The sequence below is a fragment of the Struthio camelus genome, chromosome 1 (genome assembly GCF_040807025.1).
Source record: "Struthio camelus isolate bStrCam1 chromosome 1, bStrCam1.hap1, whole genome shotgun sequence".
Taxonomy (NCBI): Eukaryota; Metazoa; Chordata; class Aves; order Struthioniformes; family Struthionidae; genus Struthio; species Struthio camelus.
This window is the reverse complement of record NC_090942.1, coordinates 196,800,775-196,813,200: the sequence shown is the minus strand read 5'-3', so window position 1 is coordinate 196,813,200 and position 12,426 is coordinate 196,800,775. Positions and strand designations below refer to the sequence as shown.

Here is a 12,426-nt window from a genome sequence, read left to right as displayed (position 1 = left end):
ACTACTTTAGTGCAATACTTTTGTAGGTCTCCAAAACTGTAATGTTCGGTCATTTTTACTGAAATTACAAAGAAGATAGTAAGAATAATCTTTTCTAAAAATTGAAGTAAAGACCCTTCTACCACTAGTGAGATTAGTCATTAAATCACCACAAGCAATGTGACATTCTGCAAGATGCCACAGAGTACACTGTATGCCCAACTCAGACTGACCCTTCTGAGGTGCCCAAATGGAATAAGCAGCAACCACACTCGGCACAGCCAACATACAGTGCAAAGTCTCTTTGCTCCTTGGAATGCAAGATTATTCTTTCCTTAAAAAAAAAAAAAGGAAAAAAGAAAAAGCACACACACACATATATGTATATATATAAAAATAGGCATTTACAAATATGCATATAAAAATAAGATATATAAATATAAAACAAATATATATATTTCCCCCCCAAAGTATCAAATACATGGGTTCGTAGCTCTGCTTCTCTTGCACACCAACTAACAAGAGTTGGTCAGGTATGCAATGGTATATTACAAATAGTAGGGTGGTCTGCGCATGAGTACTTGAACGATAACAGTAACAACACCAAACCCTGATCCTAAATTTCCGGATGGTTACCAAAGATCCCTCTATAGAATGCACAATATGGTCCTAAGGGAAATTATGTGGAAGGTAGACTTACTTTGATTTAAAAAAAATACTGAAATTAACCATACATCTCTCATCATTCTACTGACATCTACAAGTTACTAAAATCTGAGTGCTGGAATTGCAAATAAAAATCCTTTTGCATTAGAAGACCCTCCTTATATTTCAAAAGCATCCAGCCTCTGTCAGTTGGAATGCAAGACAATCGCCATATCAACATGATCCAGGATAATAATGCACTAGTTGAAATTAAGCCAGGCTCAAACAACCTAAGCTGCTGCTCTATACCAAGTAATTAGTTATCTGCAACATCGCGCATAGAACCTGTTTGCAAAGCAGTTCTATCCCTTACATTTAAATTAGGATGGCACACATTTCAAGACCTTTCAACAATGATGCAGACGAGCAATTATTTTAGCTGCATTCCTGCTTCTGAGAAGTCAGGCCATAATTAACTACCATACAGATAAAAAGTGGAGGTCACAGATACTTCTATTGGAGATAGAAACTGGTGCAGAGATTGATAGAAAATCGGAAAGAATAAATAAATAAATAGATAGATAGACAGATAGATAAGAGGATGGATGAAGAATGGTGCTTATGTAACTCAGACACCATATACTGCAGCATATATTTTAATTCCAAGGAAAGGAAAGAAGTGGGAAGCAGAAATGATAGTTTGTTTGAATCTTCTTCATCAATACATTGACTAGAACAAGGCAAAGTAAGGTAACTTAGCTAAACAGACCCAGTAACCTCAGAAGAATGTGGCCGTCAAAAATATGAGTTCACAAAATCTCTGAACGCTTCCATTAACACCGATATTTATATATCCCACATATTTAAGCGTGACAGCTGAACCCATCAGAGCTTCAGGCAGGAGAAAGGCCTATTAATACAGGCATTAACGATAGTACTAGTGAACTGACTGAATAGACTGACCGGAGACTATGATATGTGTCAAATGTCATGGTGTCGTTCCAGTGGCTATTTTACTGTGGATTTTTACTTATTAGGAAACATTAGAGAGGAATTTTTATCTCTAGAGACTGACATTGAAAAACAGCCATTAGCTAACTACTTTTAACCGTGATTTTATTTTGGTTGAAGAGAGAACAAAGATAGCCGTTCTCTGAAGTGCAGATTTGCAGACTTCATCACGATGATGGGAAAGAACAGCTGTAACAGACAGCCTTAACAAAATCCAGGAAAACTGATGCTTTGAACAAAGATCATAACATTTGCACAACTTCAGATATGAGCTGCAGATGTCCTACTTTAGCAGAAACAGTTCAATCAGCTCTGCAATTCAAACTGAAGAAAGCGCTTATGACACCCAACATACACTCCAGAACAGAACATATTTAACTAACCAAAGAAAACCAGGGTTGTTAGTTAACAAATCACACCTCAGAATAGGGCCTTTTTCTTTTCTTATAGGTTCAGTTCCAGCCTGTAACCGGTTACAGAATATTCCTACGGGCAGCACTGTTGCTGCAGACTGTCAGGGAGTGGTAAGGCCTGGCTGCTTGCTCCAAAGGGATGGCGAGCCAGAAGCAGAATGCAGTAACAAGGCAGGCAGGAGCAGGACCTCGAGAGCAAGGAGCTAGGACGCAGAGTGGCAAGGTTGGGTCAGGATCAGGGTGAGAGACAGCTGTTACGGTCAATTGCCATCCAGTGATCACCTAGCTGGTCTGTAGGGATAAGACGGTCTGCAGTCAAGCAGGAGGCAGAACTGGTAGGTCCAGGGCAGGATCTGCATCAAGGAGGTAGGAGACGGGGCACAGACATACCTACCGTGATCTAGCATAGGCAGGGGCCAGCAGTAAAGCCTCAGCTTAAAAGCAGCTCCCAAGTGAAAGGGGCAGCAGGCCCTCACTTTTAACTTGCTTCACAACAGCTCTTATCAGCAAAGAAGTTGACCTTGGACTCTACCAGCTAAACTTCTTAACTCAGTCAATGAAAATCCTGAAGGGGGATGTGCTCTGGGCCCTGATAGAAACCCCCTCTCTCAATAAGGTGTGTCCCCACACCTTACAGAGGTTGACTGGGTTGACTAGGAAGGGAACTACAATGAATGCCTGTTTCAGTTTCTCCAAAGTCACTTGTTCTTCAGACGTCCACTGAAAACCAATCCCCTTTCCTGTGGCGTGCAAACTGTATGCCCCTCACAGGCCGAGCTTTGTGAACCAGCAAGCCCACTGAATCACAGAATCGTTTAGGTTGGAAGGGACCTCTGGAGATCATCTAGTCCAACCTCCCTGCTCAAGCAGGGTCCTCTAGAGCATATTTCCCAGGGTCGCATCCAGACGGGTTTTGAATATCTCCAGCGAAGGAGACTCCACTACCTCTCTGGGCAGCCTGGTCCAATGCTCTGTCACCCTCACAGTGAAGAAGTTTTTTCTCAGGTTCAGGTGGAACTTCCTGTGGTTCAGTTTCTGCCCGTTGCCTCTTGTCGTGTTGCTGGGCACCACGGAGAAGAGGCTGGCCTCATCCTCTTGACACTTCCCCTTCAGATACTTGTACACGTTGATGAGATCCCCTCTCAATCTTCTCTTCTCCAGGCTGAACAGGCCCAGCTCTTGCAGTCTTTCTTCAGAGGAGAGGTGCTCCAGCCCTCTAATCATCTTGGTAGCCCTCCGCTGGACTCTATCCAGTAGAGCCATGTCTCTCTTGTACTGGGGAGCCCAGGGCTGGACACAGGACTCCAGGGGAGGCCTCCCCAGGGCTGAGGAGAGGGGCAGGATCACCTCCCTCCACCTGCTGGCAACACTCTGCCTCATGCAACCCAGGATACTGTTGGTGGTCTTGGCCACAAGGGCACACTGCTGGCTCATGCTTGACTTGTTGTCCACCAGCACTCCCAGGTCCTTCTCTGCAGAGCTGCTTTCCAGCAGGTCAGCCCCCAGCCTGTATTGCTGCATGGGATTATTTCTCCCTAGGTGCAGGACCTTGCACTTGCCCATGTTGAACTTCGTGAGGTTCCTCTCCGCCCAGCTCTCCAGCCTGTCCAGGTCCCTCTGAATGGCAGCACAGTCTTCTGGTGTGTCAGCCACTCCCCTCCACTGTTGTATCATCAGCAAACTTGCTGAGGGTGCACTCTGTCCCTTCCTCCAGGTCACTGATGAACACGTTGAACAAGACTGGACCCAGGACTGACCCCTGGGGGACACTGCTAGCCACAGGCCTCCAACTAGACTCTGCGCCATTCACCACAACCCTCTGAGCTCGGCCATCCAGCCAGTTCTCAAGCCACCTCACTGTCCACTCATCTAGCCCACACTTCCTGAGCTTACCTAGGAGGATGTGATGGGAGACAGTGTCAAAAGCCTTGCGGAAGTCCAGGTAGACAACATCCACTGCTCTGCCCTCATCTACCCAGCCAGTCATTCTGTCAGAGAAGGCTATCAGATTGGTCAAGCAGGATTTCCCTTTGGTGAATCCATGCTGACTACTCCTGATCACCTTCTTGTCCTCCACATGCTTAGTGATGACCTCCAGGAGGAGCTGTTCCATCACCTTTCCAGGGATGGAGGTGAGGCTGACAGGCCTGTAGTTTCCTGGCTCCTCCTTCTTGCCCTTTTTGAAGACTGGCATGACATTGGCTTTCTTCCAGTCCTCAGGCACCTCTCCTGATCTCCAGGACCTTTCCGAGATGATGGAGAGTGGCCTAGCGATAACATCCGCCAGCTCCCTCAGCACTCCTGGGTGCATCCCATCGGGGCCCATGGATTTATGGATGTCAAGTTTGGACAAAAGATCTCTAACCTGATCCTCCTCCACCAAGGGAGAGTCTTCCTTTCTCAAGACTTTCTCTCTTGTCTCCAAGGTCTGGAATTCCTGAGGACTGGTCTTAGCAGTGAAGACGGAAGCAAAGGCAGCATTCAATAACTCTGCCTTCTCTGTATCTTTTGTCACCAGGGCACCCGCCCCATTCAGCAGCGGGCCCACGTTTTCCCTAGTCTTCCTTTTGCTGTTGATGTATTTGAAGAACCCCTTCTTGTTATCCTTGACATCCCTGGCCAGATTTAATTCCAACTGGGCCTTAGCCTTCCTTGTCGCATCCCTGCACGCTCTGACAACGTCCCTGTATTCCTCTCAAGTGGCCTGTCCCCTTTTCCACATTCTGTACACTTCCTTCTTCTGCTGGAGTTTGGCCAGGAGCTCCTTGCTCATCCAGGCAGGTCTCCTGCCCGCTTTGCTCGACTTCTTCCTCAGAGGGATGCACTGATCCTGAGCCTGGAGGCTCAAGTGACCTTGTGAAGTGACGCTTGAATATTAACCAGCTTTCTTGGACCCCTCTTCCTTCTAGGGCCCTACCCCATGAGATTCATCCAAGTCGGTCCCTGAAGAGGCCAAAGTCAGCTCTCCTGAAGTCCAGCGTTGCAATCCTACTCATTGCCCTGCTCCCTCCTCGTAGGATCCTGAACTCCACCATCTCATGGTCACTGCAGCCAAGGCTGCCCCCAACCTTCACCTCTCCAACTAGACCTTCTTTGTTCGTTAGTACAAGGTCTAGCATTGCACCTCTCCTCGTTGGCGTCTCCACCACCTGAGTCAAGAAATTATCCTCAATGCTCTGCAGGAACCTCTTTGACTGTTTGTGCCTAGCTGTGCTGTCTTGCCAACAGATGTCAGGGTGGTTGAAGTCTCCCAGGAGAACCAGGGCCTGTGATCGTGAGGCTACTTCCAGCTGTCTGTAGAAGGCCTCATCGATGGCTTCCTCCTGATCAGGTGGCCTGTAGTAGACTCCCACTACAGTGTCACCCATTTTACCCTGCCCTTTAATCCTTACCCATAGGCTCTCAACTTGCTCTTCATCCACCCCGAGGCAGAGCTCCACACATTCTAGTTGCTCCCTCACATAAAGAGCAACTCCACCACCTCGCCTTCCTAGCCTGTCTTTCCTAAAAAGCACATAGCCATCCATGACAGCATCCCAGTCATGTGAACTATCCCACCATGTCTCTGTCACTGCAATGAGACCATGGCCCTGTGACCGCACACAGATCTCTAACCCTTCCTGTTTACTCCCCATGCTGCGTGCATTGGTGTACAGGCATTTCAGAGAGCCAGTCAAGCACGCAGGCTTCCCAGGAGAGGTGCAAGAGGAGCCTCCATAGCCATGTCCCATGCTGTCTCCCCTGGCTGCATGCACCCGCTGGAGGCATCCTGACTTGAGCGGTGTTTTACTGACTCCCCTGCCACTATACCACTCCCCTTCCCCCATCTTGCCTAGTTTAAAGCCCTCCATACCAGGCTGGCCAATCTGTTGGCAAAGACACGCGTGCTCCGCTTGGTAAGGTGGATCCCATCGCTCCCCATCAGCTGTTGATCTTCAAACAGGGTCCCATGGTCATAGAAACCAAAGCCCTGTTGCCAACACCAGCGGCGCAGCCAGCTGTTAACTTGGAAAACTCGTCTACTCCTCCTTTCCCCTCACAGGCAAGATTGAGGAGAAAACGACCTGGGCTCCCAGACCCTTCACCACCATTCCCAGAGCTCTGAAGTCCCGTTTGATGGTTTCCAGTTTGCCTTTCGTGTCATTAGCACCCACATGGAAGATCAGCAGAGGGTAGTAGTCCGACGCGTGGACAAGCCTTGGCAGTCTTTCCACGACATCTCTTATTCGAGCCCCTGGCAGGCAGCAAACCTCTCTGGACAAGAGGTCAGGTCGGCAGATAGGTGCCTCTGTCCCCTGCAGCAGGGAGTCACCCACAACAATCACTCGCCGCTTCTTCCGGGGGTTCCTGCACGGCACAGGGTCTGCCAGGCCAGTTGCCTCCCTTGGAGCCATGCCCAGCTCCTCCTCGGCTTGGAGGGCGCTAAACTTGTTCTTCAAGGGTAAGTCTTGAGGAGGAGCAAGAGCCTTTCTCCTTCTACGAGAGGTCACCAGCTTCCAGCCCTCTTGAACAGCGTTATGATGCACCTTTACACACGGTGCTGAGCCCTCTGACAACTCCGCTGCAGTGGGGGCAGGGGACTCCCGGAGTGAAGACACTGAAAGAGCATTGGGATAAGAAATAGCGATGCCAAATCTTCGCCATGATGTCATTCATCGCCCTTTAATCTACGCAATGCTAGAGACCTCCATCCTTCTTTTAGATGAAAAACATGGGGCCCCTGTAGGGGATAGGGAAGGGAGGGCAGAGCAATCCATGTGCCAGATTATCCTTGATATCCTCAAGGGCTGCTAATTCAGGGTGTGATAAAGTATAGATGTGCCCAAAAGGCACTTCCTTCCCTGGGATCAGGTTGATGGCGCAGTCATGAGTGATAAGGCAGCAGCATTTCTGCCTCCTTTTTCTCAAAGACATCAGCAAACACATTGTACTCATGTGGAAGGGGTCCAGAGGCTGCAGCAGAGCCACATTCATCATCTTCTTGTGTCATACTCAACATGGCTATGGCATGAGCATGGTCCTCCACTGCAGTCCTCCCAGGGGTTGGTGTAGGGCTCTCAACAGCATATAGGGCTGCGGCAGTCATTTGGCCAGACAGCTGCTCACATGGTGCGTGGCCAGTAACACAAGAATCTGGACCAAGCCATGTAGAGCACTGTGGTAGAGGAAGCAACTGCCAACGGCTCCTGGGGCAGGTCCTGTCTTCAGACCCTCGGTCTTCCCTTCCTGCAGGGAAGCATAAAGATCCCAGCTGCCAGGCAATGACAGGGTTCTGCTTCCATAACCAGGTCCGCCTAAGGATGACAGGAAGGAGGGAGCTGGGCAGGACGAGGAAGAACAACATCTCTGAGGGCCCAGATGCCACAGTTATCATAGGGGCAATGCTGTCATGAGTGACAGGTCCCGGTGGTTTCTCCTATCATCTGTAGCAATGATAGTGGTTGGGGTGGGTCAGGGTTGGGTGAGGATCTCAACATTGCAGGCAAATTACACTGAGTGTACACTGAGTGGCACAGTTACATGATTCCTCCCCACCCTCACGCCAGCTAAATGAAGGGGCAGGCTTGTTACAGAGAGTTGTGCAAGGGAAAAGGTAGGTCGTGTACAGAAGGTGGTGTTCTGTTACACACTGGACAGGCCTGAGAAAAGAATTCTGGGTGGTACACTTCAGTAATATGTAAGCTTAGCACTCCAGAAAGTAGTCCTAAATCATCTCCTTCCATTACTCTTTATAAAAACGGAATCTGGACAGAAAAAAATACTCCTAAGTATTGCAGAGGAGCAATTAACATCAACTTCACAGTTCAGGGTAACAAGCCCATACTAAAACAGAAACAAAAATCAAATAAACAAAAAAATCCAAAAACCTCAAAAAAACCCCAGAATTGCACTAAATGAGAAACATTAATTATTTTTGTATTTGGACAGTGTTTTAAACTGTAACAGAAGTATACAGAACAGCCCCCTGGCCTGTAAAGCTTATATTTTAAATACACAATGCATCACTTAGGAAACAGACACAGAGAGATGAAGTGATCTGTTAAAGAAGTATGTGGCTAGGCTGAGAGAAGTATCACATATTTTGTCCAGTGCCTACAGCACTATTTTCTTGAGGAATATACTTTTTATAGGAAATGTCTCTTGAGCTTGTAAAAAGTGGATCAAAATGAAAATAAAAGAAAACAAAACCTGGAGTCCTAATGCTATTTTTCATTCAACCTAGAACATTGTTCCCACTTTGCTATTCACTGACTCCATTGCTTAATTTTTTTCTTTTAATCAATGCCCAATAATTTGAAAGATTTTCTTTTTTATTGCCTGTTAATATTCTTTACTGTAGCTTCAAGGGTGTTGGTAGTGAAACACCCTTGTAGTGAAAATACTCTATATTCTCAATATAGTTGTTGGTATATAACCCCAATCTGATTAGTGACCCCAATCAGAACAGTCTAAAAATCTTAAAAATCTTACAACTATACAGTCTTCAGGCTTAGCTTGAATGCATTCTTAGCCTGATACGCACTTCTGACTTCTACAGTCCAGACTAAACTGTTTTAGCCCTTATTAGTCCAATATCCATTCCTTAAGAACTTTCCGTCTCAAAGATGAATCCTCCACACAAAAAAATGTCACAGAGGTCAAGATTTAGGCTTAGATTACTGTGTTACCTTAAAGTAAAATCCATATTAAAACCCTTCTTCCAGTTCTCTTATTCCCATCATTGCTGTTTACTTCCATCTTAAACTTGTCAGCTTCTCTGAACAGAATCCTTCCTGTTCCCTATCTGCCCCAAGATTTGTCTTCGTTTTTGATCTTTCATTACGGCTCTCTTGTTTTATGGTTGGTACTCAAACCACCCTCTCAGCTGCTGGTTTCCACTTCTTTTGGAAAGTTTTACGGCCATTTCCTTTTTGACTTAGCCATCTTAAGTTCTATAACATACTTCTAGTCTTCTTTAATTAATGCTGTAAACGTCCTACTTTCTTTACCAGCACCATTTTGTAAGAATCCCTATGCTTTCGGAGTCAAAGTCTAACCTTAAATTTAGATAAACTACAAGCTTATAAAGCTTATATATCATTCAAATGCTACAAAACTCACTGCACTTAACTTCATAAACCACTTTCTATTTTTATATTTTCTTTCAAAAAATACTAATTACCAATACAACCGTCCCTCTTCCTGCAGAATGCAGTTTTGCCTCCTATAACAAGCTGGAATAATTGAAACTTCCATTTTACTTAGAACTTCCGCTAGTAATTACCATCTAATAGCGCCTTTCAAAATCAACTCAAAATGCTGAGGTATCAGGAAGAAGTTTTAGAAAAAGCATGCAGAGTATACTAGTCAGCTCATACGAATTCTTAAAAAATATTCATATTTTTAGTGGCCTCAAATGATGTTTTTTTCCAAGAGATTAAACAGCAACCACTGATACGAAGAGCTATCACGTGACAAAGCTATAAAAAAACCCATGGTGTTTTAGCAGGCCCCACATCTTTCATGCATTTGAAAAACTGACAGTCTTCCAAGACTTTTCCACTCCAGCTGCCCACAGTAAAAAAGAAAGACTGGATGAAATGGAAGTCTTCAAAGCTCTGAAACACAGCACAGTCTCAAAATGAATGCAGAAGATCAGTTGATGATCAACTCTTGCAACCTACTTCATAACTAAGTGTGCAGTCCTATCCATTGCTCTTACAGCTGCAATTGCAACAATCTGAAGTCTAAAAGAAAGCATTATATGCCTAAAAAAGCTAGAAAAACTTAACCTATAGAATTCAAAAAATAATATTAAAAACATCTCTGAGAATTTTTGTGGTGTTTTTACAAAAAGTGACATGCAGTGAATTTACATATAAAAATACTGGAGTAATGATTACTGTGCCACTTTGGTAGCATCTTTAGACCCAAATCCTCCCTTGCTGTTGAGCTATTCTGGGTGGATACCTATTAAACCAGTCCTTCAAATGTGAGATCAGTAAGACTCTCTTACAAATTGTGGCCCTCCTTAGAGTCTCTCTAAACGCTATATACATAAACTACTTATGTTTCTTAGCAAGGCTAAGAACACTAGTTTGAAAAGCAAACACTGATAGTGCAGAAAGTTGCAGCAGGGATAATCTGCAGCAACCATTCACTGTAGCTGACAAGAATATTAAGAAGTATCAAGGATTAACAAAGAGCTGCAGTACTGTTCCAAAGAGCTTTTGATTATGATTATTCTTTCTGTAGCCATACTGCCCGTATTTCCGATTCAGTTCCCAAACACTACCACTTGCACAGCTGAAGAACCAGTTCTTTCTGGAAGGCCTGTACAAGGAAACTAGAGAGCAGTTTTCTGTATGATTTTCTGCTTCTTTTCTAAATCCACAATACTAGTTCCTTCAAATCCAATATGTGCCTGCAAAGAGAAGTGGAAACTAGTTTTCGTTTTGAGAGAAAACTATTTCATACTCTTTGACAAGCTAAACTGCAGGTCTCTAGAAGCATCCTGAAGACTTAGTTTGGTTTTTCAAAAATCAACACTGAATCACAGAAACATGTTAATAAAGAAATTAATGGCAGCAGAAACTTGGCATACAAAGTTACTGTCTGGAAGAATATTCTCTTGCACAGCTCTTCACACTATCACCCCATATGCCTTCCTTTAAAAACTTGCCTAAGACTCTTGGCTTCTTTCCAAGACTCCAAAAATCCAAATCTTGCAATTTGACATGTTGTTTTTAAGATTTAAGAATAGTATCATCAAAAAAAAAGATTATCAGCATTATGTATGTATAAGAAATATAAGTTCAGCAAAAATTTAACCCATCAAAGACTACAGAAGAAGGAAAAAACAGTAAATCAATGCTAAGGTGGTGTAGGTGCCCAACTTTAGTTACATGCAGGTAAAGAGGTGGATCTTATTATTACATCTCAAAATCAACATGTAAATAAACATCTTTGAAAGAAGATACCCTAGAACAATACAGAAACTCTACTAAATCTCTGGTTTATCATCAAAGGTACATTTTTATTTCTGGCTGGATCTATTTTACCTGGCCTTGGGTCTAAGGAGACATTAGCCCATTTTGTAGTCCAGTCTCTTTTCTGCACCCTGCAAAACTAAAACCTTTAAGATGCAAGTTGAAAAATAAATAATAAAGTCTCCACAACTTCACAGGATACATGTCACCTTATGGTCTCCTTACTACGCAGTCAAAGGATGTTTAAAGAATTTGTCAGAACACCTCAATAGCAGTTTACAATTACAATAAAGTTATTTGATGTGGATTTAAGGACAAACCGTGCTTGGAAATTCTCTTATAAACACTGATAATTTTCAGTTACAGTTGCATAGTTTTGCTTCTTCTATGCCCTGGAGAAGAAAACAGGCTAGCCCGTTTTGAAATCTGTTTGATGCTTGGTGATGCTAGGGTTTTTTAGCAGATGAGATAAACATACGCAAGCAAAAACATTTTTAAGTAGCTAGGATAATGAAACATTTCTGTCTTCACAGAGGGCTTCAGAAAACACTAACAGAGCTTACTGCCACTTGGAATAACTCTTACGATAGGAAAAATAATATGGTCCTGTCATTGAAAACATTCACTGGCAGAAGTTTGTCAGAGAATTATGCTAGCATGAATTTTGTTATACTGTGGCAACACGACTAGACAGGGTAAACTACAATGGTTACCTGTCAAAGCAGAACAGTAGTATGGTTTGGATTCATTTTATAAAATCATAATTATTCCATTTCATTTGTACTAGAAGAGTTAAAACTTCAGCCTACAGCTGCTTTAGAGTCCCAGAACATCTCCCCTTAACCTTCTAACAGAAAACTGTTGCTGACTGTATCCTTGTAGATGTAAATTATAACCTAGAAGTCAAGCCCAGCTATTTCTGGTTCATGCTTTAATAGCAAAGAGATCCTACATCACGAATAAAAATTAACAGTCTTTGTAGAAACGTACAGCCAAAATAGACCTGAGCACGCTCTCAGCTTCAGGCTGACTCTGACTCATCACAGACAGGCAGCATGCAATTCAGGGGATACCACAGCAGCAGTTGCAGGGATGCGTAGTACTCACTTTGCCTCTCCTAGACTATAGGATGGCTGGATCCAACCCCAAATTTTAACATCCATGAAAAAAAATAGAGAATATATTTTTGGTCAGTAAAATCAGCAAACACAACTCTCAATACAGCTGCTGAGGATATTCATTAAGTGGTGCCTTCCACAGCGCACATTCTAAAAATAATGATAAATGATAGCATTTCTTTGCCCATATCGCTGCTCCATTGAAATTCTTATGGTGAGAGTCTCACTCTTCTGCCTACATAACAACTCCAAACACTGCTTTATTAATCTGTCTCCTTAGCACCACTGGCT

The 12,426-nt window shown here is 44.0% G+C and overlaps 1 protein-coding gene across 2 annotated transcripts in view; it reads right to left on the bottom strand.

Moving 5' to 3' along the window:
- The window catches only part of DCLK1 (doublecortin like kinase 1), a 251,398-nt gene that overhangs the window by 163,498 nt on the left and 75,474 nt on the right, over positions 1 to 12,426 (bottom strand). The gene's annotated exons all lie outside the window — the stretch shown is intronic.